Source organism: Hakea prostrata, chromosome 9 (assembly GCF_041222555.1).
Source record: "Hakea prostrata isolate BN-2017 chromosome 9, UWA_Hpros_2, whole genome shotgun sequence".
Classification (NCBI taxonomy): domain Eukaryota; kingdom Viridiplantae; phylum Streptophyta; class Magnoliopsida; order Proteales; family Proteaceae; genus Hakea; species Hakea prostrata.
The window spans coordinates 62,366,475-62,372,474 of NC_142608.1; positions in this window are offsets into that span (position 1 = coordinate 62,366,475).

Sequence of the window (6,000 nt, forward strand, 5' to 3'; positions counted from 1 at the left end):
AATGTTTTGTCAGATGTAAAGCATTAAGACTATTAAGTAATGTTGAAGACTGGAAGAAATCCCAGATTGTGCTTGAAGGACACAACACAAGTTTTCTTTATATTAATAATTTATCAAATATAAAATCTTCTTAGTGTGGGAATACCACAAGAAAATAAAGGATCTCACCAAATCTACCCTAAAGAAGGAAGCCTCAAATATCTACTTTTTACTAAATTTGTCTTACAATACTATGCCTCAAATTGGAGCATTGATATTTATTATGCCTAACTTGGCAATGATATTTACTGAACATCTTCAAACTTAAGCTCTTTGTAAGCACATTACACGACCGTTGATTATCTGAGGAAACAAACGTAATCTAAACTAGCTTATCTCGAACTTTCTGTCAACAGAACTTGTGGAGTCCTTCGAGGGTACACTTGGATCCATCTACACTAATTTGTACACCATTCAATCTATTGCAGTCTTCATGGTTGTACCCATCACGAACTGCTAAGCTTGCAACTTGATTGATAATTATATGATGGTCTTTTTCTGAAACACGGGTCAAAATGAAGCTCTGTGAAACACAGGCCAAAGACGCATTGAAACTACAAGTCTCTACCATCTAAAGGGATGAACGACGAAACTTAATTAAAAGAAGAAGTCTATAAGTCTCCTTCTAATTTGATTGATCATCTCCATTGTCTTCACCGAAGGTGGTTAATTTACTACCATAACCATCTTACAATTTAAATTTGAAAGAAAACCACCATAAACGAATACATAACTACTACATAATTTGCTAACTCCTATTAACAACTACAACTTCCATAACTACTAACTTACTGGTCATGACTATGTAATAACCGAAACTCTCAAGTTTTCTGTAACCTCATTTGGTGTATCATTTAATTTGTTCTAAGCCTTCAGCAATATTCTTGATGATAGGTTCTAGCTGATCCAAATGACGAGTTTGTTGCTTATTACTTCTTGTGGAGAATATTTTCATACGATAAGTCCAATTAGTTTTTGATATATAAATATGACTATACATGATTATACAGAAAATAATCTGATAGCATTTCGCTTGTATTATTTTTTTTTAAGTGAAAAGAATTTCGCATGTATTAATGTATTATCATTTCTTGTTAGAGTACGAGATTCATATTTTCCATTTGACATTGGATTTGAGAGATCCTATTAATTACAATACTATATCACCTGTATTAATCAATCTAATGATGATATTCTGTAAACGATATATAGGCGAGAAATAGTTTCAGATCGTTAACGATCAAGAATATGCTTGAACATGAAATCTTCTACCATTTTTTTGAGAATATCAAATGAAATCTCCCACTTCACGATGGGAGCGTGGTTTTTGCAGTTGTTGCTAATTAGATGGATGCCAACGTTCTTGCTTGTGAGCTAAAGGGTATTAGGTGTGGATTGAAGGAAACCTGGGCTTGTGGATATAGGAAGGTTGAGCTTCTGACTGACTCTCTTAATTCTGTCCAAATTTTGGTGGGGCTTGAAGCAGTCCTTGGCATGTTTTGGAGCTTGTTGATGACATCCTTAAGGTAAGAGAGAAGTCTGAGTAGTGCCTTATTGTCCACAAAATTAGGGTAACCAAGAGGTGTGTTGATCTGCTAGCAGGGATGATACCAGTAAATCAAGAGCTCCAGTTGATTTTTTTTTCTTTCCTTTCTTTTTTGTTGATACAAGCAAATAAAATAATTACAAAGAACAAAACAAAGATCTTCGGGGTACATTGCCTCCTAGCCGTTCATGAGATTTGAGTGCATTAATTGTTTGATTTGCTAGAGTGACAAACCAATTCTTCGTTCCTACTTCTGGAATGGTTAGAGCTTAATTGCAGTAGTGTCTTTGGCTAAAGATAACAGTTCCTCAGCTACCTCCATTGGCCAAAGTGACTTAGGAGACAGCAGGTATTGTAATATCTTGTCTGGCGTGGTCCAGATCCAGGTTACCACCATACCATGGTCTCTAGCATATTTGAATCCTTCTAGAAAGCCCCAAGTGATCAATTTCAAGTGGTTATCTATTGTGAACCGACCAACCACACAATTGTGGATTGCACCACACACAACTGTTGGATGTTAATGGCCTTCCATTTTCTCTTCAGACCTGTATGCTAAAAATTAGAGATGGGGTTGGAAATTTTACCATTTGTAGTTTGTTTTTCTCTTATATTTAGTATTTAGTATATTGTATTCTCGCACTTGTTTCAACAAAAAAGATATAGTAAACTTTCATTTTTTTGCTACTCATTTTAGTCTTTGATTTTCTTAAATTTTTTCACTAATGTTTTTTCTTTGTATTTATTTTAGTAGAAAATCTAGAAAAGTATTCACATATCTCAAGTAAAACTTTTATAAAAATAATAAAAAAATCCATAAATGTAACTTAATAGATAATTTTATCGAACGGATGAAAATCGGTTGGAATTTAGGGGTGCAAGTTTGGCCCTAACTAGCCCTAAACCCGCCATGAGTCCGAATAGGACTTGGGCTCAAGATTTTGGCCCTGAGGGTGGGTTGGGGCCAAAATATTCTTGCCTTGACAAGGGTTAAGGGCAGGCCTGAGATTACTCTTTGGCCCGTCAGGCCTACCCCAACCCGTTCTTGACTTTTTGCCCCAACCTAACCCTAGCCCTAATTTTGGCCTTGATCTTGGCCCTATTTTTGACCATGATGTTTGATCTCAATGAATTAGGAGAATAGGGACAAGGATAGGGCCAATCAGGGTCAGGGCTAGGGACAGGGCCAAGTATATGGCCAATTAGGGCTAGGGACAAAGATTGGGCCAATCAGGGTCATGGCTAGGGACAGGGACAAGTATATGGCCAATTAGGGCTAGGGCCAATTAAGATTAGGGACAGGGCTAGGGACAGAGCCAATCAAGGCCTTTGGATATGGCCAATTATGGATGGAATAAGCTTGGCTTGGTCATGTAGGGTCAGGGACAATAATCCTTAGCCCTGAATTAGAGTCAGAGCGGGAATGGGCTTAGATTAGAATACACAGTGTTGGGCTTGGAATTGCAAAAGCCCGGTCTAGCCTGACCTTGTTGTAGCCCTAGTTGGAAAGAGAAATACCATATGCACATCCTATTAGTAATCTGATGGATTTAAATACCTTTAAACGAATACAAATGCAATGCGAATTCCAAAGCAAATTTCAATCATCTATTTACACCCCTAGGTAAAAAGTCGAAATTTGGTTGGTCTTGAAATTACATCAATATTAGGGGTAACTCAAGGAGGTTGCCTTTTTCCATCCAAAAAAAAAGCCAATATCACCAACGACCATAACAGATATCAATACAACACAAATGAAGAAAACAACCTTCGTGGCGAATCCGATACACCCTCACCCGTGGAATTAGAGTCCAATCAGCTTCCCAATCAGGGGAGAGAGACTAATGTGATCGTCATACTTTTAAACCACGGAAAAACATCCTCTGTTGTGCACATCTCTCTGCTGTGCACAGCAGTGCAACAGAGGAAGATGACATCTGGAAAATTAACATTTAATGGCTAAGATTTAAATGCTTATTTTAAGTGTGAAGGCCTAGTTAAAATGGGTTTAACCCACTACCCACTCAAGAAATCTTAATCCAGCAACTTGTTCTCTCTGTAACCCTACATTCGTAGAGGCCATTACCGACTACAAACAATGGAATGGCAACACCAAAGCCATTTGTGGAAGCTCTCTGAAGCAGAGGAAGGAATTGAATGTAAGGAAGAAATTGACTCTGCTGTGGCAACTCTTAGTTCTACTAAAATCAAATGTTATTAGTTCTACATGACCTTCGCCAACAAACTAATTAAATGTAAACAAATTACTGTTGCATCAAAAATGCCTTTGGTTTTATCGGAATGAAGGGCATATGAGTTCCTGATCCTTCCTTCAGAAAAGAGTTGAGACATTCTCTCAAGCTTTCCCTTGAAACCAAAAGAAGACAAGGTCCGGTATCTTTATCATTTAAACCCATAACTGGCAAGCCTACAGGTAGATGCTCTGGCATTGTGAGACCATCAAGTGAAGGAGCTTCAATCTGAAGGAGATTTGCTGACCCATTAGTCTCATCTTTCCCTCGATTTGTTAGCGTTCCCTTGACTGCGTTTGCAAGAGTACTAAAAGGGTGAGTCAATTTCTTCCTCACATTCATCATGACTGAGAGTTTAGAGAGTTGCCACAGATGGTATTGGTGTTGCCACGAATAAGAAGAAGAATATGAAATACTTGCCATTGCTAAACACCATTTTCTCCTCGGCATTAACTCAACTATGGAAAAAATAGCATTAGTGTCAATGGAGCCACTTTGCTGGTGGAAAATAAACATGTTTTAGGCTTGAAACAAAATTTGCATAAAATGACATCGAGAGAACAAAACGAAAAAAAATTGCAGGTTGAGCGATAGACAACTTTAAATGAAGGAGAGAGGTTGTAATGTTGAATCCGGTTTATGAGCGAGCAAGTGGATTAGATCCATCTCAACTTTGGGTTTTTGTTCTTAAATGAAACTTTTAATATCATTCATCAGATTAGAATTTTTCAGGTGTCATCCTCTCCTGCTGCACTGTTGTGCACAGCAAAGAAATATGCACAGCAGAGGATGTTTTTCCTTAAACCACACAATAAGGGGACGGGACCGGAGGAGCTCTACTAAAATTTTATTCTACCATTGTTGTATGGTGAGAAAGCCTCGAGAGTTTCATGATTCCAGTTCCAAGCCAACAATTGGGGCACGATCCAGTTCCATGATTCTAAAACGAGTTCTGAATTCTTTAGCCTCTTCGCCTTTACCTGTTGGTTTGCTTGGCTTGCAAGGAATGATTTATGCTTTAATGGGGTGAAATGGAGTCCAGATCGAGTATTGGAAAAAGCAACGAAGGCTTACCGAGAGTTTTGGCAAAGTTCCATTCTTCTTTGGCGGGGATGCTATCGGTGTTGATAGGGTTTGGATTCCTCCGATCGATGGTGAAACGAAGATCAATTCTGACTTCTCTCTGTCTGAAGAAAATAATTCTGCTGGGTTGGGGTTTATTCACAGAAATTCGAGTGGTTTTCCCCTGTTTGCAACGTCTGTTCCAAGCCTGGCAGTTTCGATTTCACGGTGAAGGATGGTCTTCGAGAGGCTTTAATGTGGGCTTTGGATGAAAGGTTGAAAAATGTGGTTTTTGGAAAGCGACTCTCTTAACCTTATCCATTGCTTTGAAGAGCCATATATTCCATTTGATTCCAGTGGCTTGCGGTGGTGGAGGACATTCGGAGCATGCTTGATCGTGAACCATCGTGGTCGGGTTCGCTATGTTTCTAGGTGGGCTAATTGTGTGCCGATTCCCTAGCTAAGAAGGCCACAATCTCGTGGCTACAGGCGGATTGTATGGTCTAATTCCACTCCTGGCTTCTTGACCTTTGTACTCTGGATGTCTTGGGCTCTTCTTGCCTCGTTTTCTAATTGAAATATCAGTTTACCAAAAAAAAAACCTCTTGACCTTGACCCCTCCCTAGCCCTAGCTACTTGAATCTCATCATACCCGGAAAGAGTCAAAGTCAAGCCATAGCTAGTCTAAGAGCTAGCGATTCTCACCCCGGCCCGAGATGGCTTAAACACAGTGCCTTTACTAAAAAGAGAGTCTCGCCATTTCCCAAAAAGAAAGCCTCTGGCTCCCTTCCCTTGGCTGCATTTTAGATCCTCATCACACGAGAGTTTTCTGAAGATTCTCTCCACATCGGATCACAATAACTTTAATGACGGATTGAATCTTGAACGCTACATGTTTCGCCTTTTATCTTCTTCCTCTATTGACTTTCACATCTTCCAATCGGGATGATCTCCTACGCCTTAAGCTCATAGCAGAAAGACTTAACTATCTGATCTCCATGATGGGTGGTATCTGGTTCCTACTGGACAGTCGATTCTTGGCTTGACTAGACTTGAGAGAATGCTTGTTCTTCGGAAGAAGTCATCTAAACTCATGGAAAT